The sequence below is a fragment of the Echinops telfairi genome, unplaced genomic scaffold (assembly GCF_000313985.2).
Source record: "Echinops telfairi isolate 266 unplaced genomic scaffold, ASM31398v2 ScPeMD7_20;HRSCAF=75, whole genome shotgun sequence".
NCBI lineage: Eukaryota > Metazoa > Chordata > Mammalia > Afrosoricida > Tenrecidae > Echinops > Echinops telfairi.
The window spans coordinates 9,184,197-9,212,095 of record NW_022103917.1 but is presented as its reverse complement, the minus strand read 5'-3'; the positions used below and the strand labels follow the sequence as shown (position 1 = coordinate 9,212,095).

The 27,899-nt window shown below is 42.2% G+C and overlaps 2 pseudogenes; one reads left to right on the top strand and one right to left on the bottom strand.

Annotated features, from left to right (window-relative positions):
* Positions 1–3,380: 3,380 nt before the first annotated feature.
* LOC101643654 lies at positions 3,381–3,864 on the top strand (annotated as a pseudogene).
* An 8,707-nt stretch (positions 3,865–12,571) lies between these two features.
* On the bottom strand, positions 12,572–16,077 carry LOC105979590 (annotated as a pseudogene).
* Positions 16,078–27,899: the final 11,822 nt, after the last annotated feature.

The following is a 27,899-nucleotide window of genomic DNA, read 5'->3' as shown; positions in this document are numbered from 1 at the left end:
TACCATCAGTTCCTCAATAGATAAACAGGACTTTCTACTTTCATAAAGAGATACAGTCTTGGACTCCCACAGAGACAGTTCTACCCTACCCTGTAGGATCACTAGGAGTCAAAATCCACTCGATGGCAGTGAGTATAGAGAGGAAACTCTGGGAAGTAGTCCCTCCTCAGAAACACTGGAAAACATGTCAGCATCAACTTTCTCCAATCTCTGGAAGATAGCCAAAGAGTACAACCATCAAATGAACACTAAATCAAGAGAAAAGCCATTAAAATATTTTAGGAGAACCTTGTGACCCTTTAACGTACCCTTAAAACACCACAACCTCTCCAGCTTGGCCGTAGTCTTGAAGCTGACAACTTTCATTCTGAGTGTAGGTTATTATGCAGGGAGGGAGCAGAAATGAGCTTGCTCCCCCCCCCCCAACAAAATTGTATTTGTCTGTTTTGACCTGCCTAGGGATCCCTGAAGGATGTAAAGGGGTTTGCCTTTGCATCAACTCTCCGAGCTGAAAAGCAGCTATGTGTAGGATGTTCGTCAGAGACTTTGAAAGGCAAATGAACATGTTTCTGCCACCTGAGACAAAGAATCAAAAAGTCAAAAGCTTAGGAGGAAAAAAAAACTGCAATGGAAAATTCTTTGGAGGAATCGGCACTTTGAAAAGGTCCCCCATTAGAAAATCATACACGTGTCTATAATGTAGTCATAAGTGACTACAGAGGTTTTCTCCGCCGGCTAATCTTTAAGCTCAGAACAAGTGGGAAGCAAAAGCTAGGTAGAATTGCAAACAGCACGGCTAATCATTGGAGAAGTTCAACATAGAGTCAATCTCAGAGTAGCTGGGGAGTCTTTCTTCTTCCTCTCTTGGCACTTGGCACTAAATATTAAGGAAATCTCTGTTGAACTACTAGCTGTCCACTAAGCTACGATACAAAGAAACTGTATTCTTGGTCAGTCAAACAATACAGTCTACAAAAAAACTTTTCAAAAAGAAGGTAAAACAACAAGCAATTAAAACCCACACCAAGAGACAACAACAAAGACCGTGTAGGGGGCATCATCTGATTCCCAGAGTTACTGCATATCCAAAGTATCCTATTTCAACAAGACATTATGAAATATGTTAAGAAGTAATATAGTCCATTAGCAGGAAAATAATACTTTTATTAAAAGAAACTGAATTAAGTCAAGATTTACAGAGCAAATCTTAGTTTGACAATCAACAATTCATACACATTCTCATTCAGCTCATCATTGAATCCCCTTCAATGCACCCTCACTTAGCCCACTTCCTCCCTATGTTTCCTGTTTTCATTCCCTCTCTCCTAACTCTGGGGACTTTGTCACTGGGTAAATTCTGCCCTTTGGATCTTAAATGGCTGATAATGCAAACAGAGATGAGTTTAGTTTCAGACCCCAAGGGTGACTAAGGAGTCCCACTAGTTTCTTTTTTTAATTTTAATTTATTTTTAAGATCATTTTATTGGGGCTCATAACAATCCCATACATCAATTGTATCAAGCATATTTGTACATATGTTGCCCTCATTATGTTCTAAACATTTACTTTCCTTTTGAGCCCATGGTATCAGCTCTCCCCCCTCCCCATGACCCCTTGATAAATTATAAATTATTGTTATTTTCATATCTTACACCAACTGCTGTCTCCCTTCTCCCATGGTTTCTGTTGTTCTCCCCCCACCCCCCCACCGGAGGGAGCGGTTTTGTTATGCGTTAATCATTGCAATTCTTCCTTCCCTCCTTCAGCCTACCCTACCTCCTGGTATCCCTACTCCCATTTCCGTTCCTGAGGGATTTATCTGACATGGATTCCATGTGTCGTGAGCTCTTATCTGTACCTGTTCACATGCTCAGGCCAAGCCCAAAGTGGAAGGCAGGACTGGAGTCATGATGGGGGGGTGAGGAAGCCTCAAGGAACCAGAGGAATATTGTGTGTTTCATCACTGCTATACTGCGCCCTGGTTGACTCATCCCTTCCTTGTGACCTTTCTGTGAGGGGACATCCCATTGTCTACAGATGATTTTTGGGTTTCTGCTCCAACCAGCCTCATTCTCAACAATAAATTTCTGTTTGTTTGTTTGATTTTGGTCTTGATTCCTGTTACCCGGTCCCGGCAACACCTCAGGATCACACAGGCTGCTGTGCTTCTTCTATATGGGCTTGTTGCTTCTCTGCTAGATGACCGCTGACCCCAGACACTATATTTTTGATAGCCAGGCATCATCTGCTTTCTTCACCACATTTGCTTGTGCTCCCATTTTGTCTTCAGCAATCCTGCCAGGAGGGTGAGCATCACAGAATGCCAGATTGTTAGAACAAAGTGTTCTTGGGTTGAGGGAGGGCTTGAGCAGAGGCCCAAAGTCCATCCACTATCTCAATGTCTTGCCGTATAAATATATATATATATAGGTCAATACCTCTATTTTTATGAATGAATAAATTTACATATGTACACACCTAAGTTTATACCTCTATCTGTAGCTTTGCTTCCTAGATCTTTCCTCTGTTTCCTTTTACCTTCCTCCTGCCCCATCTTCACACTCTCCCTTCTTCGGCCTCTTAGTGATTCCTCACAGCAAGATTGCTATGGATCCCACTAGTTTCTGTCCATCCAAGAAGTGTGGTCTCTTCTATGATTTTTGAGCTCTGTCCCATATTTTCCTCCCACTCTATACACGACCCTCTAATATGATCGTTTTTAGAGCCATTGGTAGTGCTGGCCGATCGCCACCTAGTTCTTCTGGTCTCAGGGTTGTGGAAATTTATATTTGTGTGGTTCATTAGTCCATTAGACTAATCATTTTCATCTTTCAATTTTCATCACTCTGCTTTCCGTGAACTGAGGTGAGGCCAATAGTTGCATCTTAGATGACTGTTCATTAGATCAAGTAGGGTATAGAACATTGTCTTTGTAAACAACATTATGGCACTTGACCTTGGTGTCCCGAGACTATGGTCCTGAGGCCTCAGACCCGGTGTATGGTTCCTTCCAGCTGTTTGCTTATGCCTAAAAATTCACAATTAAAAGTATTTTAAAAAAATAAAAATTAAGGTAATGTGATGACATACCTCATACTCATAGAAAAAAATTTACCAACCAAAAACAAAAGATCAGTCAAAGTTGTTTCTCACATACAACGATGACATTAGGACATTCCGGATAAACAGAAATTAAAGGAATTAAAGCTGGAGCAACTTTATGGGAATTGTTAAAGAGACTCCTTCTGGCAGAGGACCAACAATGGCGAACAATAACCTAAGATAAAGACACAGGACATAACCCGGAATTTAACCCAAACATAAACAGACCCGAGCAGCATGGAGGTGATGAATAATAGCTCTTCAGATCTGCAATAAAAATGGCCTCCAATAAAATGATAAAGCACAAAGGGTGAAAGAAACCGAATGGAAAGACTCCAAAATTCCGAGAGGCTGACTGGGAAGAATGGGTGGTAGAAAATGTACTGGGTGGAAAATGTATTGTGAATGGGAAGGTGGAATATTTCCTAAAATGGAAGGGGTTTACCGATGCTGAAAGCACTTGGGAACCGGAAGACCATTTAGGTGGTCCAGAATTAATGGAAGCATTTCTCAGTTCTCCAAAAGCTGGTACAGAAAGAGATGGCACCAAAAGGAAGTCTTTATCTGACCGTGAATCTGAGGAGAGCAAATCCAAGCAGAAGAGATGCTGCGGACAACCCGAGGGGCCTTGCCCGAGGCTGTGGTCCTGACCGAGTGATGGGGCCCCGCCAGCCGCCAGCTGGGAGGCAGTTCATGTGGCCCGGGAAATGGAAAGCGTCCCAGGAGGCAGGCTTGGTGCTGGCCAAAGAGGCAAACATGAATTTATATATATATATTTGGGTCTTGGATTTGAGTGTGTGTGTGTGTGTGTGTTTGCTTTGAATTACTAGTGTGAAAAATAACTACATTCTAATGGGAGTCAAGTTTGATATGTGTGCTTTGAAGTAGTGTTAGGGAGTTATTGGGGGTATTTTTTTGTTGCACCAATAGCACTGGTTACTTGTAACAACTAAACTTTCTGTAGTTGCTTTAGGAAGGAAGGCAGGAAGAAGACCACTGCAATCGAGTCCATTTGGACCCATAGTGCCCCAGTAGGACAGAGGAAAACTTAGGGTTTCCGAAGCTGTAAATTTTTTTTTTAAGTCATTTTATTGGGAGCTTGTACAACTCTTTTAGCACAATCCATACATCGATTGAATCAGGCATGTTTGTACATATGTTGCCTTCATTCTTTTCTAGACATTTACTTTCTTTTTTTAAATCATTTTATTGGGGGCTCGTACAACTCATCACAATCCATACATCCATCTATTGTGTCAAACACATTTGTACATTTGTTGCCATCATCATTCTAAAAACGTTTTCTTTCTACTCGAGCCCTTGGTATCAGCTCCTTATTTTTCCCCTCCCTCCCCGCCCCACCTCCCTCACGAACTCTTGACAATTTATAAATTATTATTATTTTGTCATGTCTTACATTGTCCAACGTCTCCCTTCACCCGCTTTTCTATTGTCCATCCCCCAGGGAGAAGGTTATACATAGATCCTTGTGATGGTTCCCCTTTCTGCCCCACCTTTACTTTCTGTTGAGCCCTTGGTATAAGCTCTTTTTCTCCCCCTCCCTACCCACCTCATAACCCCATGATAGATTGTACGTTGTTATTATTTTCATCTCTCACACCGACCGCTGTCTCCCCCCATGTTTTCTGTTCTTCCCCCGTAGAGGGGTGTATGGCTATGTGTCGACCATTGCTATTGGTCCCCCTTTCTCACCCTACTCTCCCCCTACTCTTCTGGTATTGCTATTCCCACTACTGTTCCTGGATTTTGTGTGTCGTGAGCTCCCATCCCTTTCTATACCTGTGTACATGTTCTGGTCTAGTCTGAATTGAGAAGCCGCACTGGGGTCATGGTAGTGGGCGGGTGAGGAATCCTCAAAGAACCAGAGGAATATAGTGTGTTTCATCGATGCTTTACTGCACCCTGGTGACTCATCCCTTCCCTGTGGCCCCTCTGTGGGGAGATTGTTCTACTGTCTACAGGTGGGCTTTGGATCTCTGCTCCAGCCCACCTTGTTCTCAACAATATGTTTTTGTTTGGTATGTGTCTCCTGATGCCTATTACCCGGTCCCTATGACTCCTCATGATCGCACCAGCGGTGTGCTTTTTCTAGGTGAACTTGTTGCTTCACTGCTGAATGGTGGCTCGTATAACTTCAAGCCTTTAACACCCTAGATGCTATATCTTTTAATAAGCGGGCACCATCCGCCTTATGCACATTTGCTTATGCACCCATTTTGTCTCCAGCGATTGTGTTGGGAGGGTGAACATCTCAGACTTCTGCTTGGTTAGAACAAACTGTTCTTGTATTGAGGGAGGGTATGAGCAGAGGCCTGAAGTCCATCCCCTACCTCAGTGCATTGCCCTATAAATATATGTACATGGGCCAATATCTCTATTTTGTGGATTAAGGTATTTACACATGTACACCGCTATGTTTATACCTCTATCCACTGCTTTGCTTCCTAGGTCCTTCCTCTGCTTCCTTTTACCTTCCTCCTGCCCCACTGTCACTTTCCCTTTATTTCCATGTAAATGTTTAGGGGATCAAAAAGTCTCAACTTTCTCCTGCAGAGCTTCTGGTGTTTTCTATATAGATGTATCCAAAAAAAAAAAAAACCGACAAGACTGAAAATAGAAAAATTGGGACATATGTGAGGGGAGCTGATTACCACTACCAACCACTTGGAGAGGGCTCACATTAGAAGGTTCTGAAGAGAGTGGGATAAAACATGTGAACCAAAATGGAAAATCATGAAATGGACCAGAGTTACTGGTTGCCTAGGGATTGCTGGAACCCTCAAGACAGTGGCTCTTAGTTACATAGCATTCCTTTGTGTGTATGGCCCATAGTTTGTTTATCCATTCTTCCATTAATGGGCATTTCAGTTGTTTCCATTTTTTTGCTGTTATGAGTAAGCTGTGAACATGAATGTGCATACATCTATTCATATGTCATATTCGTGACACAGCTCTCTTTTGTTTTGTTTTTTTACTAATTATATATAGCAAGTAGAAGGATTGCTGGGCCTTAAGTAATTTCTCTTCCCAAATTTTAGAAATTGTTTCATTGGCAGTTTTCCAAATACCATACAATTCAATAGTCTAATCAAATCAGGAGGAGCTGTATAATCATCATCACAATCAGTTTCGGAACATTTTCCTCTTCCTAGTATTCATTGTTATTAATGAAATATTTTTTACTGTGGCAAAAAATATACATAACAAAATGTTCTCCAATTTAACAACTTCTACATGTATAATTCAGTGTCATTGATAATAATCTTTGTGTTGTGCAACCATTATTGATAACCTTTTCCAAATTATGCCACCACCATTAACATAAGGTCAATATCCCCCTAGGCAAAAACTCTTCCTGCTTCAGGCATGGTAACCATTATTCAACTCTGGTTTCTTTTCTTAAGTTTTCGTGATGTCAAATCCACATATCACACATTCCCATTGTTAAGTTGCTTTAAAAAGAGTTCTATGTACATCATCAGAATCAGTGCTAGTGCTCCCTTCCCTCCTGCATTCATTGTTTGCTCCACAATTTCCCTTCCCCACCCCACCCCTGTCCCCAATAAACCATTCCATTAGTTATTGTCCCTATGCATCCACTCTTTCTGTGATTCATAACCTGGGGAACCTAACAGAAACAACAAAAACCAAAACAGAAAGAAGAAAATAATATAAAGATGAAATAAAAGTAAAGAGTAAGAAAGGACTACCAACAACATTTAAAAAGCCAGAGAAGGACTTTCTGTCATCAAACAAACAGGAAATATTTAAGCCTAGAGCAAATTCTGGTTGGGTCAAGAAGGGGGTCAACTGACCAAGTGTTGTATTATGTCATGGTTTGATCTACCATAACCAAGTTTACAATAATCTCTGATGGTAAAGCTGTTCGAGTCCCTCACCTCTGGTCAGAGGGATGTGCCAAAGGCTTCATCTGACTAGATACTTTGCAGATGGATTTTGGACTCCCAAAGTCCTCCATAGCCTGCTAAAAAATGGATGTTCGCAATTTAAGCTACAATTCTTTACCCTTCATCATATTTGGATTTTGTTATAGTCATCTTTGAAACACACAAGCTGGTGTGCTTCTTTGATATGGACTTAGTTGACACCTTGCTCAGATGGTTGCTTGTTTGAATACAAGCCTTTAAGACCACAGACGCTATTTCAATTGAGAGCTGGGTGATCTCTTCATCAATGTGAGTATCAAGCAGGGCCATGCTATAAGAACTAACTGCTCTGGGATTGGGGCTAGAATTAAGTGGGAGCCCAAAATCCATCTGATTCTCCATGTTTATTATCAACTTTTTAAGGAAATGCTATATCCTTTTCCACAGTGATTGCACCAATTTACAGTCCTACAAGCAGTGTATGAGGGTTACAGTCTCTCCATACTCTCACCAGCATTAATTGTTTTCTTCTTAAACAAAACAAAAAAAACTTTGCTTTGATCCTTGGTGGTGTAGTGGTTGGTTGTGCTGTGATCTGCAAGGTTCGCAGTTTGAAACCACCAACCCCTCCTCAGGAGAAAGAGGGTTTTGTAAGGAGTTACAGTCTGCAAAAAGCCACAGGGCAGTTCTAACTTGTTCTATAGGGTTGCTTTGAGCCGGAATTGATCTAATGGCAGTGCATTTGTAATTGGAATTAATGATGGAGCGAGATGCTATATCATTGTTATTTTTATTAGAAACTCTTTGGTGGCTAATCATCACCAATATTTTCTCATGTTGAATGTCTTTTTGGTAACATCTATTTATAACCCCTGTCAATTTCCATTTTATAATGTGATTATTTGTCTTTTTCTTGTTGAGGTGTTGAAGTTTACGAATTTATTTTGTTTTTAGCAATTTAATTGGCATACACGCGAGCACCCCCCCCAAAAAATGGATGTTTTTCAAAGCTATGTGTTTACATTTTTTTACCAAACCACCTTATCACTTTCAAAGTATTCTAAGTATTCTCTGTCACACTGAATACATTCGTTAAATCTGCAATTCCATTCTTGGAAATATTTTTCAAACTCATCTTTTTGGATGGCTGACTGACAGCACTTCCTCGTTTTCCTTCATCTCTTCTATGTCATCAAATCGCTGTCCTTTCATGTCCCTCTTCATTCTCAAAAACTAAAAGAAGTTGTATGGAGCGAGGTCAGGTGAGTAAGGTGTGTGGGACAAGAGAGGCATGCTAGTTTTTGCAGAAAAGTGGCACACTGAGGTGGCTGCATGAGCAGGTGCATTGTCATGACAGCAAAACTAGTCCTCTGCCACAGATCAGGCCTTTTTTTGTTGCACACTGCTACACAATCTTTTCAGAACCTCTAAATAGAAAGCTTGATTAACAGTCTGACCTGGTGGAATGAACTCCAAATGCACTATCCCCCTCACATCAGAAAACCAAATGAGCATGAGGGGTTTTTTGGGGGGAGGGGGCTAATTCATATATCATACAATTCAATAATTCAGTCATATCAAGAAGAGTTGTACAATCATCACCACAATCTGTTTTACATCATTTCATTCTTGTACTCATCATTATTACCTCCCCATTAATTCTGTAAAATCTCAGCTGACTTAACAACGGTGAGTTTTTAAACTACTGAGTAACAAAAGAAATATAAAATGAAAAAAATTAAATTCCTTGAATCATATATATATCAAAACCTTTGGAATACAGCCAAACTATCCCCCAGAGAACAATTAGAGCAATAAACACACACATCAAAAAGATGGAAAAAACAAAAGTCAATACTTTTACTCAAAGTTTAAATTATGAAAATTGAATCTCCGACAATTAGGGGAAACAAACAGGGAAAAATAGAAAGCAAAGGTTCAGGGACAGTGAGTTATTTATTTCGACTATTCTAGCCAAAGTCTTTAACTCCTACCAAATGACCTTTCTGGGTTTAGTAAGAAGGTGGAGGAAGTGATGGTAAGATTCACTTGTGAGTAATTGTGCTAATAGGATTCCCTGATATGACATCCTGCTGTGTATAAAATGAACCCTCTGAGAAGTAGCAGGTGGGTTCTTATTAACATCAAGAGCCAGGAGTGGAGCCTGTCCTCTGGACCTGAGATCCCTGTGAAGTGAATCCTCTGGATCCAGAAGACCATAACCATTAGAGGAGCAGCAGCAGAACCAGGAGCCAGAGCATGGAACAGAGGGATGGACTTCGTAATTCATAGAACAAGATAAGATGAGGGTTTTGTGCAGGAGGCCAGCTTTCAGAGACTGGCTTTCTGAGCGCTTCATTGAGAAATTTGAACTTGCTGACCCATGGAAGTGGAGGCGAGTGCTTTTCAGGCCGTGGCTTACTGGAGTTGAGTGCCTTTGCATACTTAATCCAGCAAGCTGGGTCTCCTGACCCTGGAGCTTGAACTGAATGCCTTTAGGTCAAGGCAGTGGTCCTCAACCTGTGGGTCGCAACCCCTTTGGGGGTTGACCAACCCTTTCACAGGGGTCACCCGATTCATAAGAGTAGCAAAATTACAGTTATGAAGTAGCAACGAAAATAATTTTATGGTTGGGGGGTCACCACAACATGAGGAATTGTATTAAAGGGTCGCAGCATTAGGAAGGTTGAGAACCACTGGGTAAAGGCTTACAGCAGAGTGATAGGACTCTTTGGGCATTTATTAGCAATCCTGAAACAACGGCTGGGAACATTTCTCACTGACATTACAACTTGCTAACTTCCTTAATAAATCATTTAATCGTGAATTTTTATCTGTGAAAATCTGTGTAGCATATTAGAACCCAAATAAGTAAAATGGAGAATACTAAGGCATTAAAAAAAGCCTAAAGAAGACTGCAACGCAGAAACCATGGGAGAGAATAAAAGAGGCTGACTGATACCAGAGGCAGAATCAAGGATATGAGAACAAAGAGAGGAGCAGCACTGAAACTAGGAGGCAACGAGGTGAAGCAGCAGGTGGATTTCCTGGCCAATGGGCGCAGACGTCGAGACCACTTGGCTAAGAGGCTGAGGACCAGAGAGAGAAAGACTTAGAGATTGGGAAGTTGGCTGGGGAGAGGTATTGCTGTGGACTACTGACTGCATCTTTACTGCTTACTGATCCTGACTTGTGAAACATTTTTAACTTCCTTAATGCACGCCCATAGCACTAGCACTTAATATACGCCCATAGTACTGGCACTTAATACATGCCCAAAGCACTAACCCATTCAAGGGGAGGGTGTTGTTTATATCTACACAGGAAGAGAGGGACCAGACTTCAACACCGCACACCAAGATGTGAATGCAACATACCAGCATGAAGCAGGGAACCAATAGAGAGGTCTGAGGGGTCTGCCCCAATCCCAACTACATGGACAGCTCCCTTCCCCCAAGAATAATTCATTTCAGAGGGCAGCGCTGAAGCTATAGCTCAAGAAGAGGGACACATCTGATCAGAGCACACAGGGGCAAACGAATAGGGGCAAGGAGAGAGTGGAGCACATCCTGGCCCAGCAAGCCCGAGGACGATATTCCTGCTCTGAGCAGCCAATGCTCTGAGAGGACCACAGGGCCAGCCCCACCACCAGGCACGACTTCCCTCACTCACCCATAGCACCAAGAGGGACAACACAGGAGACACAGTGCGGGCATTGTGCCCAATCTGACCACGCCACATTGGGGCGAAACACTAAGGGCATGCAACAGAACAGCAAGGGGAACAAAGCAATGAAGTCTCTGGAGAATACCAAAATTAAACATTTTGGGGCCCTATCAGACTCGACTGGAAAACACTCCTAAAAGTTAGTATACAAACCTGGAACTATTTATAGGCTATTCCTTTGCTGTTGTTTTTGTTTTGTTTTGTTCTGTTTTGTTGCTTTGTTTTGCTCTGTCCCTGCATGTTGTCCCTGCATGTCTATCTAGATAAGATAGGCAAGATAAATAATGCAGAGGAGAAAACAACAGAACCAATGGTTCTGGGGAGACACGGGAGTGGAGGAGGCAGGGCAAGGGAAAGAGGTGTTAACAAACCCAGGGACAAGGGAACAACAAGTGACCTAAAATCAATGGTGAGGAGGGTGTAGGATGCCTGTTAGGGATTGATTAAGAGCAATGTAACTCAGAGGAATTACTGAAACCCAAATGAAGGCTGAACATGATAGGGGGACAAGAGGAAAGTAAAAGGAAATAGAGGAAAGAACTAGGCGGCAAAGGGCATTTATAGAGATCTGAATACCTATTATTTAGATGTACCTACGTAAGCATATTTATATATGACGATAGGAAAATAGATCTATGTACATATATTTATAGGTTTAGTATTAAGGTAGCAGATGGATATTGGTCCTCCACTAAAGTATGCCATCAACACAAGAACCTGGCATTCCGTAATGCTCACCTTCCCCACATGATCACTGAAGACAAAGCGGGTACATAAGCAAATGTGGTGAAGAAAGCTGATGGTGCCTGGCTAGCGAAAGATATAGCATCTAGGGTATTAATGGCATGAAGATAAACAAGTGGCCACCTAGCTGAGAAGCAATAAAGCCCACATGGAAGAAGCACACCAGCCTGTGTGATCACAAGGTGTCGAAGGGATCAGGTATCAGGCATCTAAGACCCAGAATAAAACCATACCCAATGTGAATGGAGTGGAGACCCAGTGCTCATCTGTAGGCAACTGGACATCCCCTTACAGAAGGGTCGCGGGAGGAGACAAGGCAGTCAGGGTGCAGTATAGCACCATTGAAACATACAACTTTCCTCTAGTTCTTTAATGCTAACCCCCCCACCTCCACCACATCCACTATCATGACCCCAATTCTAGCTTACAAATCCAGCTAAACCAGAGCATGTACATGGGTACAGATAAGAGCTGGAACTACAGGGAATCCAGGACAGATAAACCCCTCTGATATTGAGAGTAGTGATACCAGGAGGGGAAGGAGAAGGCAGGGGAAGAGAGGAGGAACCAATTGCAATGATCTCCCAGGGGAACAGACAACAGAAAAGTGGGTGAAGGGAGACATTGGTCAGAGTAAGACATGAAAAAATAATAATTTATAAATTAGCAAGGGTTCATAAGGGAAAGAGGGTGGGATAGGGAGGGGGAGAAATGAGCTAATACCAAGGACTTAAGTAGAAAGAAAATGTTTTGAAAATGATGGCAACAAATGTACAAATGTGCTTGACACAATGGATGGATGAATGGATTGTGATAAGAGTTGTATGAGTATCCAATAAAATTATTAAAATAATAATAATTTTTAAAAATAAACGCCCATCATTGTTGGGGTAGGAGTGGGGGCAAAGCATACGTAATAAACATACTAATAAATTTTAACATAAATAAATAGGAAAGCCATAGATAGAATCAAGAAGACTAGAAGTAGGTTCTTTAAAAGGAATAATAAATTCTAAAAAATCAAATAAAATTCAAGACTCACTGCCATCGAGTTGGTGCCACTCACAAAGACCCTATAGAACAAGATAGAACTACTCTTGTGAATCTCTGACACTGTAATTCTTTCCATTGCCAAAATTCACAAAGCAAAAGGAGGAGAATATTCCAATCACATGAAATCTAAAAAATCAAATCAGAAAAAAATATTTAAAGAAAAAACAAAACAAAAATATTAAATTGGTGACATCACAACAGAACCAACTGAAATGAACAGGGTAACAACAGATTAATATGAAGAACTATACTCAACAAATTTGAAAGCCTTTGAAAGTGGAAAAAATCAAAAATTTAACACATCCATAACAAAAGAGGAAATGGAATAGATCTTTAAAAAAAAATCCCAACAAGGTTCAGAAGGGATAGTAAGAAGGAAGAATGGAAATAGGAAATACTAGGAGAAGTGGTGTTACATTATTTGGATTGCAATCAATTACATGGGACAAAACGTGTATGAATTGTTGAATAGAAAACTGATTTGCTCTGTGAACTTTCACACAATTCATAATAAAAATGTTTTAAAAAAACAAGAACACTCTTGGCCCAGATAGTTCCACCAGTTCTACTGAAGCTATTCAAAAACCTAGAAAAAGAAGAAATACCCCTGAAACACTTCTTTTTAAAAATAATTTTATTAGCATATAAATCACATATCCTACAATTTAATCATTTAATCATATTAAGAAGAGTTGTGCAATCATCTGGCCCCATGCCAGCCGGCCCCATGCACTCCAGGCGCAGGTCCATGCGCTCAGTGGCAGGGACCCATGCACTCCACACCAGAGCCAATGTACTCGATGGTCTGCCCACGCAGTCGATGGACATGGCCACATGCTGCAAGCCAAAGCCCATCTGGCCCCCATGCGCTCCATGGTCTGACCCATGCGCTCGATGCTGGAGGCCATGTGGTTGAGGCCCAGTGGGCCCAAGCCACTTAATGCTGGCACCCATATGCTCCACTGAGCCCATGTGGCCCACGACCAGGCCCATGTGCTCAATCTCAGAGCCCACACGGTCCATGGGCTCCATGCTGGCACCCCCAATGCGGCCAATGCCAGGGCCCATCCTCTGGAGCCCAAGGACTCGATCTCTGCCTCTACTCGCTCCTCTATCCAATGCCTTACTTAGGATTTACATTCCTCTGCCAAGGGGCTCTCCAAAGCTCTGAGACATTCCCATTTCACTTTTGGCAAAGTCTCTCTCAAATCTTCTACACATTATTCTGCCCATGTTCATGGCAGATCCAAACCGGCCCATGTTCTCTATGCCCCCACCAAAGGGGCCCTCCATGCCTGCAGAGTCTGTTTTTCACATTAATACCTTTGTTCTGGTGTTGGCATCAATGGGCTGCCCTCTGGGTCCTAAACCCTTGCCAATACCACCAAACCCATGGGGCAGCTCTGGATGGTCCGGATAAGGATGCTCTGCAGGGAAAAAGTCGGCTCAGGGCAGCGGTTCTCAACCTGTGGGTAGAGACCCCTTTGGGGATCAAACGATCCTTTCACAGGGGTCGCCCGATTCATCACAGTAGCAAAATGACAGTGATGAAGTAGCAACGACAATAATTTTACGGTTGGAGGGTCACCACCTCATGAGGAACTGGATGGAAGGGCCGCGGCCTTAGGAAGGTTGAGAAGCACTGGCCTAGGGAAAGGCCTTCTCGTCCATTTTCACATGCCTCGGTCTATCACACATTAAACATGGAAGTGGCTTGCACAGCTGCCGGTTCCACGACTTTTCCCGCCTTTGTCTTCAAGAATGTCTGTCTGGCCCGGCACACGGGCCGCACATACGCCCAGCACATACGTCCTTCAGCTTCTTCCAGCCGACGTCACCATCCAGCCTTGCACAGGCACGGTGCTTCTGAGTCGCCGGCCTTTTGCATGGCTCTCCTGGCACGTTCCCCACCAGGACCTTCTTTGACCTTCAGCGGTGTCCCCCGCAGACAGGGCTTGTCTAGAACGCCAGCAGTTTTGTTCACGCTCTCCTTGTATCGAATTCAACAATGGCACATCCTCTTGACTTCCTTCAGCACCCATGAAGAGCCCCACGTGTGTGACCTGACCAGGCCTTTAAGGGACTGTCATTTCACACGTAAAGGCATGTTTGTCGTGAAGGCTCTGTATCTCATAGCCGGGCTGGCACATGGCTCAAAGCGACTAGCTCATCTGCTCAAGCCGTTTTTCTTCCTCTTTTCATTCTGAGTGGGCCGTTCTCCATCACCCTTGGGACCCGGAGCCCCGTGCCGCTCGGCATGCTGGGAGCGCAGCTCTCCTCCTCCGCTTTGGACTCATACCCACCGCAGCCGCCGCTTCGAACCCTGCGGGCCTTTTCTCCGCGTCTGAGCTTTGTGTCGAAAACCTTTTTAAGAAAACAAAATTATATATGTATAGGCTGGCTTTTCAAACTGCAATATCTGAATTGTTGGCTTGTACAGATTTAATGCTGAAGTGACTGGGCACTATTTACACGAACAACGAGGTAAGTGATAGGGCAAACAAAGTTTCCTGAACACTCATTCACAGTGGCAGAATCAGGCCTACACGACTAATGCATTGATAAGACAGCAAGGTTAGAATAGTAAAGACATATGGCAGCTCCAGGCCACCCTTCATTGGGCATTATTAAAACCAGCTATCCAAACCAAAGTTTAATGACCTCCAACCTTGGGACAGCAGTCATTTGCTTCTTCTCACACTAGGGATTTCAGCCTAAAGCCCAGGGGAGCATGTCATTTCCTTAAATCTGCTACAGCAGATGAGTTTGAGGTAAAACCCAGTTCTCTTAGTAGGGTTTTCTACATCGAGTCCTGCTGATGTGGCCTATGAAGGATGTTGTGATCCTCGAAATGACGTCTAAAGTCCTTGGGCTGTCATTGCGGGTGTGAAGTAATAGTTCATCATTGTTTCGATTTGCATCTCCGGGATGGCTAGTGATCATGAGCATTTCCTCGGGTGTTTGTCACCCATTCGAGCGCTGTCCTTTGTGCTGTCCCTTGTGAAAGGCCTATTCATGCATTTTGCCCACCTTTTAATTGGATTATTTGTTTTTGGCTTCTAGAGATGTTGCAGGGTTCTATAGATTTTAGTTAATTAGCCCCTTGTCCATTGTGTCACTGCTAAAGATTTTTTTCCCAATTAGTGAGCTCCCATTTTATTCTTGATGAATTCTTTTGATGCGCATAGTGTTTTAGTTTTAATAGGTTGCAGTCATATATGTTTTCCATCTACCACGTGTGATGCTTTTATTATACTTAGTAGTATGAGTGTGTGCTCTGCAATCAGGCCCTTAAGTTTGTCCCAATTTTTTCACTGATGACGCTTATAGCTCTGGGGTACACATTTAGGTCTGGAATCCCTCTTGAGTTCATTTTGGTGCATGGGACAGTGTATGGATCCTGTTTCATTTGACTGTAGGTGGAGATCCAATTTTCCAAGTACCATTTGCTGAAGAGGGTGTCTTTTTCCCATTTGATGTTCTTTGGTCCTTTGTCAAAACTCATCTGGCTACAGGTGCACACTTCTATTTCTGGGTTTTCCATCCTGTTCCATTGGTCTATTTATCTATCATTGTACCAGTACCAGACTGTTTTGACTACTGTGGCTGTGCAAAAGGTTTTGAGGTCGGGTAGTGCAAAGACCCCCTACTTTGTTCTTCTTTTTGAGAAGGTATTTGCTTATCCCAGGCCTCTTCCCTCTCCACATGAAGTTGGTAATTAGTTTTTCCATTTCTCAGACAATTCTAAGTGCTCTCGTACAGGAAATACATGGGCTCTCAGAGATAACAAAGGAAACGCTCTGTGGAAGACAGAATAGATGAGTGGGACCTATTAAAAATAAAACACTTGTGTACTTTCAAAGACTTCATTAACAGAAAAGTGGGTGAAGGGAGATGTCGGACAGTGTAAGACATGACAAAATAATACTAATTTATAAGTTATCAAGGGTTCGTGAGGAAGGAGGGTGGGGAGGGAGGGGGAAAAGTAAGGAGCTGATACCAGGGGCTCAAGTAGAAAGAAAATGTTTTGAGATTGATTATGGCAACAAATATACAAATGTGCTTGACACAATGGATGAATGTATGGATAAGAGTTGTACGAGCCCCCAATAAAATGATTTTTTTTTAAAAAGAGTAAAATGAGAGCCCATGAACTGGGAAAGGATATTTATTAACGGCATAGCAGACAAAGGACTAATTACTAAAATCTACAGTATTTTACAAGCTTACAGCAAGAAAAAAACTTATGACCCTCTGAGAAGATGGGCAAAGGACCTTAACAAATGATTCACAAAGGACAACACTCGAATGGCTAATAAACAGATGAGGAAAGGTTCCCGTTCACTAGCCATCCTGGAAATGCAAGTCCAAACAACCATGAGATACCAGCTAACACCCGTAACTGTAGCCCAATTTTTAAAAACTGAGAACCACAAATGCTGGAGAGGGTGTGCTGAGATTGGAACACTTCTCCACTGCTGGAGGGCTTGTAAACACGTACAGTCACTCTGGAAGTTGATATGGCGATACAATTGAAATACCCTGTGATCCAGCAACACCATTACTGGGCAATCAGGCTGGGTATCGTGGTGCGTTGGGACACTGATCCTGCATTCTCAAGGTGCGCAGCATGCCTCCAAGGCTGCACCAACAAGGTCCTCTGCAGGGATTCCCCTGGGTGAATTGGACTCTACCTCAGAGCAGCTACAACTTGAGGACATAAGCCAGAAAATACAAGGTGTCTGAGGAAGCCGAAGACAGCTGTACCAGTTTTGGAGAGCTGTTGGCAGGTGGACAAATAAAGTCTTGCTACATCAATGCCCTATAGGTTGTACTGAGCTATGCATTATGCTGGCAAACCTGGGATGATCATTCTCATGTGTTTGGGTTGTGTTTGCTCATATCAGGCTATAGCCCCGAGGTGCTATGGAGCAGGGAATTACCCTCTTGAAGTTGTGAAATTCATTTTTCTGTTGTTTGGTAAATTAAACTGATTATGGAAGCAATGGTACTATCATTCTACTTGACAAGAATGAACGATGCAATGACATGGCATTTGGGTTAATTCCCAAGTAAGAATAAATTGAAAGACCAAAACAAACAAACACACGTAGATCCAGACATGTTTTCTTATCTCACACTAAATCCCAGTTCCAATTTAAGAACAATTAGTTCTGACATCATGGCCCTGCTTAATACTTGCCTCCAGGAAGGGAACACGGACGAGACCAATGCTATAGCAAAATGTGGTGAAGAAATTAGATGGTGCCCACCTACCAGATAAAATAGCATCTGGGGTCTTAAAGGCTTATCTACAAACAAGCAGCCATCTAAGTGAGATGTCAACTAAGTCCACATGGAAGAAGCACACCATCATCAGTCACTGAAGGATTGTGAAGCATATAATCCAAAGGTGAAGAAAGGGGTTAGTATCAGAGCCTACAGTCTCAGAATCTCATTTGCAGAAGGCTATGGATGACAGTAGGAGCCCAAGATTCATTGGTGGAACTATACAGGAAATAACCCCCCACCCCCACCCCAGTCAACTCCCTCTCTCCACAATTGAGGGTTAGGGGGAAAGTGGTCACTAAGCAGAGCATGTTGGTGAGTTGAGTATAGAAGATCAAAGTCATAATTCTGACCAAAACAGTTATAACTTTGTCAGTATATTTCTCCCCGTAAAGTGCATGCTGGACCTGATCTGGTTTTCAAAATCTTATGTTTGGGGAGGTTGTATTGTTTGGTTTGGTTTTTGATTGATTCTGGTGGGTTCGAACCAGAAGAGGAAGTGAGAGGGAACTAGAATTAAATAATAGAAATATTACAAAAGAATGAAAGTACAAAAACTGAGGACTAGTAAATAAAGTAAAACAATAAATCCTCCTTGTGGTTGGGGATTTCTGCTCCTTTGGTTGTGTTTTGTTTGTACTTGTGCCCACGTGGGGGAGGAGGAGCACTTGGGGAGGGGCGACAGAGGAGGAGACAGAAAATAAGGAGGACAGTAAAAAAAAAAAAAAGACAGAAAGTGGAGCTTGGGTGCTGCGAACGTTGCACCAAGCTACGCACATAGTCTGCCATAGTTGCAGGACCATCAGAGGCCAGCAATGTAAGAGTCTGGGCTGGCTAGGTTGCCTCCGAGGCCAAGAAAAATCAGCTGTGCCAGGGAGGAGCCAGGTTCACATTAGCTGCTTGTTCTATTTGTCAATGGTAAAGGGAAATCTGTCTTTGGGGCTTTACTCCCATTGCTGGTCTGTTGCACTCTCCTCTTGGCTTGCCCCCATGTGGGCAGGTCAGACCGGCTGCACTCCCCAAACTCTATCTTCAGTGCTGTCCTCTGTAGAACTGTCATCTAAGGAGGGGACATCATGTCTCTAGCTGAGGCCAGCCTTGCAGTCCTCCCAGTGAAATAGCTGCTCAGAGCAGGAATGTCGCCCTCAAGGCTTGGTGCACCAGCTTGAGGTCTACTCTCTCTCTCCCTTTCCTGAAGCACTTTCTCTTTGTTTTTCCTTATAAGACTTGTGTCATTAAATGTTTATCTTTAAAAGATGGACTGGCTTTGCTAAGCATAATGTCCTCTAGTTTTTTTTTTCATGTCTTGTGGTATTGACAGAGTCATCATTGTTTTTAATTTGATGCATGATATCCCATCGTATAAATGTACTCAAGTTTGTTTATCCAATCCTCGATAATCGGACTTTTATGGTTGTTTCCATGTTTTTGCTATTATTGAAATATCTGCAATAAACATAGGTGTGCACATGTCTGTTCATGTTGTGTTCCTCATTTTTTTAGGGTATATATCCAGTAGAGGGGTTGCAGGATCATAAAGTAATTGTATTTGTATTTAAGAAAGCACCATACTGATTTCCATAGAGGTTGTGCATTTCTCCAGTCCCACTAGCAACGTACAAGCATTTCAATCTCTCCACATGCTCTCCAGCATTTATAAGTTGTTGTTTTTTTTTAATTTTGCTAAGATTGTCAAAGGAGATAGTATCTCATTGTTTGAATTTGTATTTCTCTTATTGGTAATGAACAAGAACATTTCTTCATGTTTTTGGCCGCCTGGGTGTCATCTTTAGTAAATTGTCTGTTCATGTCTTGGGCCTATTTTTCGATTGGTCAATTTTTATTTTGCTTAAAAAAAAACATTTTATTGAGGGCTCTTACAGCTCTTGTAACAATCCATATATCAATTGTGTCAGGCACATTTGTACATATGTTGCCATCATTATTTTCTCCCCCCCCCCAACCCTCATGGCCCCTTGATAAATTATATTATTATGTTATTATCTTACATTGACCACTATCTCCCTTCCCACATGGTTTCTGCTGTTCGTCCCCCTGAGGGTGGTGGGGTACGTTTTTGTGTAGATCAACACAATCCATTCCACCTCCTTTCCCTCCTCTCCTCACCTTCCCCCAGCCCTCCTGGTATTGCTGCTCCTATTCCTGTTCCTGGATTCCATGTGTTGTGAACTGTACCTATGCACATGCTCCAGTCTAGCCTACATTGATAGGCAGGACTAGGGTTATGATAGTAGGGGGTAAGGTAGCCTCAAGGAAACAGAGGAGTATTGTGGGTTTCACCAGTGCTTTATTACACTCTGATTCATTCATCCCTTCCCATAACCCCACTGTGAGGGGACGTCCCATTTTCTATAGATGAGTTTTGGGTCCCTGCTTCAATCCCCCTCATTCACAAGAACATGATTTGTTTGTTTGTTTTTAGTCATCTGATGCCTGTTACCTGGTCCTGGCAACACCTCATGATCACACAGGCTGGTGTGCTTCTTCCATGTTGCTTCTCTGCTAGATGTCCTCTTGTTTAACTTCAAGTATTTAAGACCCCAGATGCCGTATCTTTTGATAGCCAAGCACCATCCACTTTCTTCACCACATTAGCTTATGCACCCATTTTGTCTTCAGCAATTTTGCAGGGAGGGTGAGCATCGCAGAATGCCAGGTGGTTAGAATAAAGTGTTATTTCATTAAGGGAGAGCATGAGCAGAGGCCCAAAGTCCATCCAAAACCTCAGTGTATTGCCATATAAATATATGTACATGGGTCAATACCTCTATTTTCATGAATTAATGTGTATTTTGCTTTTTAAGGCATTGTAGCTTTCAATTGAGTTTTTGAAGTTAACCCTTTATCTTATGTATTATTGCTAAATATTTTCCCTAAGCTGTGGGTTTTCTTAAATCTTTTGATGATGATGTCATTTGATGTGCATAAATGTTGCATTTTTAGAAGGCCTCGGTCCTTTATTTTGTCTTAAAAAAACAGCTTTATGGGCACATAATCCACATTTCATACAATTCAATAGATAGTTGAATCATATTAAGAGGAGTTGTATAACCACTACCACAATCAATTTGGGAACGTTTTCTTAGTTCTTGTACTCATTGTTATTAGCTCCACATTTTCCCCCAACTCCCCCTATCCTACCCCCAATAAATCACTAATCCAGTTACAGTCTCTATAGATTTACCTATTCTGGATTTTACATACAGAAAAATGTTTAAAAAACAACAATAATAAAATAAAACAGAGAAAACCCTCAATTAAAAAGCAGAAAATATTGAACACTAGAACAAATTAGAAATGGGTCAAAAGGGAGACCAAATGATGATAAGGTGTTAAATTTTAACCTAACTACATCTGCAATAGTCCACTTGCCAATGTACTCTGTTAGCAGGGCTATTCACATACTTCAACTGTAATCAAAGGCTTAATCTATGAGTGGACCTTGCAAATAGATTTTGAGCTTCCACTGTTTTCCATAGCTTTCTAAAAACCAGGGGTTCACAACTTAAGCTCTGATACCATTTCCTCCTTCAGATTTGGATTTTATTATTATCTCTGGGTCACACCGGCTGGAGTGCTTCTTCCATGTGGACTCAGTTGATGCTTCACTTAGGTGGCTGCTTGTTTGAAGATAAGCCTTTAAGACCCCAGACACATTCTTTCTGATAGCCAGTAATCATAGAGTTTCTTTACCACATTTTTACTACAGCACCCATAACTTCAGTGATCTTTTCATATGGATGAGCATCAAGCAGGGTCATGTCAGAAGAAATAGGGGTTCTTAGATCAGGGCTAGAATTAAATGCGAGCCTGTGGTAGTTACATAATCTGTTGTCAATTTGAAATTTCAGGGTGAAGAGGTGGAGTTTAGCCTGTCAATCAGGTCGCAGCTTGATGACTTCATTTGGAGGCACGAAGGAGATAAATAGCTCATTGGAGGCAGGACACAAGCACACTCCCTGGGAGACATTCCTCCTAAGAAGACACATGGAGCTACACTGGAGCCCTGGAACTGAAGGAGCCACATGGAAACCCTGCCAGTGCTGAGATACTTCCACTGCCACTGGTTCCACAGACATTCCACCCACTGACCTGTGATCTTCCTGTATTCGACATCATTGCATGTGTTGCATGAGTCTGAAGAGGAATTTACAGATTCGTATTGTACATGTGTGCTATTATCAGACTTTTTGACTTGAGCTGGGCTCTGGGATGTTTTCTCAAATTTTAATTGCTCTTGTATATACATTTCTTTCTTATACACATGAGTGTCTCTCCGGATTTGTTTCTCTAGTCTACCCAGGCTAACATAGAGCCCCAAATCCATTCATGTATCTATGGTGTATATATGTCTCTAGTTCACATTAGAACATCTATTTTTTCTTCCACAGCGTGAATATTTTTCACTAAGTTCAGTAGTGAATTTATGTCTTATATTAGGACCCTTAAGTTTGTCCTTATATTTTTAATTGATGGTCTTTATGGTTCTAAGGTTAATATTTAGGTCTTTGATCCATCGTTGAATTCGTTTTTTGTACATGGTATGAGGTATGGGTCCTCTTTTATTCTTTTTCAGGTGGAGATTCATGTTTTCCAGCACTATTTATTGAAAAGGCCATCTCTTCCCCACTTTAATGTGCTTTATTCCTTTATCAAAAACCAGGTGTCTGCTTTTGACTTGGTTTCTATGTAGCCCTTGGTGACCCAGTCTGTGCACTATAGACTACTGTGATTTTAGACTGTTCTTTCAAGGCGCCTTCATGGGCCACACTAAAAGGACTCGATATGGAAGCCCCACTAAGTAAACTGTGCTTTACCTCAAACCCACCTGCAGCCATTGGACTTAAGGCTGAAATTCCCTAGTGTGAGAAGAAGCAGATGACTACTAGCCCAAGGGCATATAACTGGCAGATGTTGGACTTTGGTTTGAATCTCTTGCCTTGAGGATGCCCAATGAATGGTGGGCTGGGACTACCATATATTTACTATTTTAATGCACTCCTTGCTTCATATGACATGTATTAATCTGGTAGGTATGTGAGTTAGTTAATTGTGCCAACCTGGTCAATAATCACACGTGGGGCTAATTGAAAGGCTGAGGGATAAATGGGTGGTGAGCCTGGCCTTTCTAGTTCTCGGGTCTCTTGTTTTGTGATGGTTGCACCGGGTGCAGCTGCCTTAGCAGTTCCCTGCTTCAGCTTGCAAGATTGACTTCCTACAAGACATCCCCAAGGAGAAGCCACATGGACCTATCCCAATACAGCCCTAGGTGCTGGAGCAGCCACGTGGAGACCCCTGCTAGTGCTGAGATGCTTATTCGTTCACTGACTCCGCTTTCCTCCTGCAGTCGGCATCATTGCCTCTGTTTTGTGAGGTGGAGGACTTTGTGGGCTGGTGTTGGACATATGGGTCAATGTTGGACTTGTGGGTTTGGGCGGCATTGGGTTGGGATGTTTTCGTGATGCACACTTTCTTTACATAAAACTCTCATACATGAGTTGCTGTGGATTTGTTTCTCTAAAGTACCTAGACTAATACAGCACGGCTCTGCTTCTGCAAGTGAATATTATTGGACATTTTCCCTATTGCCAACCCTTGTTGTTTGTGTAAATATTGTCCAGTCACTTAAGAGTTTAATCTGTACAAGTCAACAATTCGTGTATTGGGGTTCGTAGCTGGCCTACACTTGCATAGTTTCCTTTTCTCAACAGTGTTTTGAATTCTTTACCATTGACTAAACTAATGACACTATCAACATGTAGTCATTATATACTGGGCTGCTGCTAACTGCAAAGTCAGCAATTTGAAACCACCACCTACCTCCTCAGGGGAAGGGTGAAGCTTTCTACTCCTGTGAAGACTCACATGGACAGTTCTGCACTGCCCTATGGGGTTGCTATGAGTGAGCACTGACTTGATGGCAGTGGGAGTGATGAGTTGGGGTGGGGGGTTAGTAATGTTTTCTAACATAAACTATAATGAGGTATCTAAAGTGAACCAGAGACATATATAAACCATAGATTGATGAGTGGATATGGGGTTTTCACTTAATTCTATCCCCAATCAAAGAACAAATACTTCGTATGACGTGGCCCTACTTGATGTTTGTCCTCATGAAGACATCACTGAATATAAGTGTGATGAAGAAACTAGATGGTACCGGGCTATCAGAAAGACTAGTGTGGGCTGTCTTAAAGGCTTCTTCTCAAACAATCAGACATCTAAAATGAGGTGTCAAGTAAGTCCACATGGGAGAAGCACACCAGCCTGTGTGATGCAAACAGTGTGAATAATATAATCCAAATCTAAAGGAAGGAATGGTATCATAGCTTAAATTGTGAACAACTGGTTTATAGGAAGCTATGGATGACGGTGGAAGACCAAAATCAATTTGCAGGGTCCCCACGTGGATTAAGCCTCTGTGTAAGTCTGGGTAATTTAGAGAAACAAATCCTCAGAAACTCATGTATAAGAGAGAGTTTTATATAAAGGGTAAGTGCGCATCAAGAAAACATCCTAACCCAGTGCTGCCCAAGCCCACAAGTCCAACATTAACACATATGTCCAACACCAATCCACAAAGTCCTCCTCCATCTCACAAAACAGAGGCAATGATGCTGACTGCAGGAGGAAAGCCGAGTCAGTGAGCGTGTAAGTTCTCAGCTCTGGCAGGGGTCTCCACACGGCTGCTCCAGCACCCAGGGCTGCATCGGGGTAGGTCCATGTGGCTTCTCCTCAGGGATGTCTTGCAGGAAGTGAGCCTTGCCAGCTAAAGCAGGAACTGGCTAAGGCAGTTGCATCCTGGTCCGACCATCAGAAAGCAAAAGACCCGAGAACTAGAAAGGCCCTTCATGTGTGTTTATTAGCCAGGTTGGCACAATAAACTAACTACCTCAATCCACCCCTTGCCAACCTGGCACCTGTACATAATACTTTAGCTTCACGATTGCAATTAAGTAACACATACACCTTAATCCTATAATCCAGTGAATATGTTCCCCCATCTATGAAAGTTTATGTCATCCACTTCATGCCTTTATTCCCCCAATTTTGAGTATCCAATTTAGCCTCCATTGAATTCCTTCTGGTCATAGTTGAGGTATGTGAATAGCCATGTTATCAGAGAGCTTTGTAAAGCTGGTTATGGCTGACGTAATTATGTGAAAATGTAATATCATTTGAAGTCCCTTTTGTCACATTTTAAAGCTGTTTCCGTTTAAAAAAAGTGAAGGGGAAATACACGTGGATTAAGTCCCTGGTGAATCTGCTCTGATCATAGACCAGGAATGTGACTAGCCTTGCTAACATACCGAATGCACCTGGAAAATTGATTGTTGCACTTGCAGTTATGTTAAAAATCAGCACTCTATCATTTGATCTCACTTATGATCTATTTAAATTTGTTCTAATTTTTAATATTTTCTACATTTTTTTTCTATTGAGCTTTTAAATCTTTTACTGTTATTCTTGTTAGTTTTGTTGGGTTTTTTTTAATGCTTTCTGTATATAAAATCCAGGGTAGGTAAATCTATAGATACAATAACTAGATTAATGGTTCCTTGGGGGTTTGGCAGGGGAAGTAAGGGGGAAATGGGTAGCTAATAGTGATGAGTAAAAGAGTGAAGAAAAAGATCTAAAATTGATTGTGGTGGTGAATGTACAACTCTTCTTGATATGCTTGAACTGCTGAATTGTGTGATATGTGAATCATATGCCAGTAAAACTGTTGAAAAATTCAGGTGTCTGGAGGTACTTGTTTTTCTAAATTCGCAGTTCTAATCCATTGGTCTTCCCCTCTGTTGTACCAGTACCAAGCTGTTTTTATTACCATGCCCATGCAATAGCTTTTAAAGCCTGGAAGGGAAAGGTCTCCTACTTTGAATTTGTTTTTCAATAGTTTTATTTGCTCTGGGCTTCTTTCTTTTCCGTATAAAGTTGGTGATTAGTTTTTCCATTTCTTTGAAGAATTGTACTGGGATCTAAATTAGAATTGTATTGAATTTGTCAAGTGTTTTTGGTCAGTGTTTTGGTTTGTTTTCCACTGCTCTCATTTCCCACCAAATCCCTGAGACCATAATCGAGTGGAAATGGGAATATCTTATCTCATTAGTGTGTCTCATGATCCCACAGCAAAATGTTCAGCAGTGAACTTACTTCCAATGGGAGAGATGCTTTCACCAGGAAACAACAATGCTTCCATCAAGCTGGACGATGAGAATGCCAGCTGGTCATTTTGTTCTCTTCATCTCATTCAATCCACAGACTGAGCAGGAGGTTTCTATAATTGCTGGGGTGATTAAATTTGACAATGAAAGGGAAATTGAATTCTGCTTCCAAGGGGGCCTAAAAGTGGAGTACGTCTGCAATGTCTATGGCCCTTCATGGTACTCTCATAGTTTGTAATTATAGGCAGTTGGAAAACCACAACACAATTGAGGCAGAACATTGAATGGCCCCAGGTCTTTCATTAAAGAAGGAGTGAGTCATCTCACCAGGCCAAGAATTCTGTGCACCTGAGATGCTGTCTGAGGGCAAAGGGCATAAGAAATGGGTGGTGAAAGAAGGCAGTTACAATAACATCCCCTCCTCAAATGGAAAGACAAACAAACAACACTGTAACCTGAAGAAAATTCATGAGGCAAAATTCAACTTTTACTAACAGAACCATAGAAATGTAAAGCTTCACTGCTTTTCTGTAACTTCTGGAAGGGCAATTCCCTTGAATGCTACGTTAGGACGCATCAGCAATAGCTGCTTCCCCACTAGAGCGCAGTAATTAGGGTCTCTCGGCGCTTTCTTCCTTTTCCTTCTGGTGCTCAGACTCTAGTTTTTTGAGGAACTTTTCAAGGTGGGAAATTAAGTGTCGCCTCTTAAATCTGAAAAGAAAGAGACAGATCATGAATAGAAGATTCCTAAAAGACCTATGAAATGGGAGATATCGTGAGCATACCAAAAAGAGCTTACATTCTGCCTTGGAATAAAAAGAAAAAATACACAGTCAGGGAAAGATAATTTCCATGAAGTACTGTGTGCCTGAGCCTTTGGTGAGCCTGGAAGGCGCTGCGGGGTGGGAAGGGGGATTTAGGTTTGGATAACATCAATCGAAATGTGTGTAGAGACCACTTAAAGCATGGCTGGGGGCGAGAGTTGAAGAAAAACAAGACAGCCCCTCACCCCTACCCCACAGCTCCCCGGCATCTACCTTACAAATATGGAAGCCTTGCTCTTTTCAACCCACCTTGATGCTTCCTTGATGGTAAATTGAACAAGTTGTCTCTTGACTTCCAGAGGTCCTTGCACGCCTTCAAGCAAGAGGAAAAGCCTTTCGTACCCTGAAGGCATTAAAAGAAAAATGTCAGCAGGTCAAACAATAGATGATGGAATGGAAGTCAGTCTCCGTGAAGCCAGTGCCTCAGTAATTACGGTTCTGACGTCAGATGTTAAATACACTCTGTGCTTTCAACCCTTAAAACAAAACCCTGCAATGTCTCACAAGGGAAAGCCCTGCTGAGCAGTAACCTAGCAAGAACTGAAAAAGTGGATGGCTATATGGAGACCTTTGAGGTAAAGGAAAGAGGAACCATTCTAAATCCCATGAAAACCCAATTCTGCCACAGGTTGCACCTCTGTAGGTAGCTTGTATCTATTCTAAATCTAAGAATAAGCGAGACCCTCCCTGACTGTTATAACGTCAATACATGCTCTACTCACTTCGTCCAAATCTACGCACTTCCTTCATCAATTCACGTTTGATGCTTTTCTGATCAGTGCTTTTTGGTGCACTTGCTGCCAATGGATTCATCATGGTTTCCATAGGAGGCGCTGCTCCTGCAGCTTTAACATCATCCACAAGTGCGCTACTACCAGGTTTGCCCATCGCTTCATCTTCTCTCTGATTAGCTGAGTCGTCAGGTGGCAGGTCCAATTTGCTGGGTGAAGTATCACGTGCAGCCATATTCGTGGATTCTGGAGGGATAGCCTTTGATAAGAAGTCAAGAGGTGCTCTGAGGCCATTTTCTACCCCCATACTCATGGAAATCATAAACGACCTTAGCA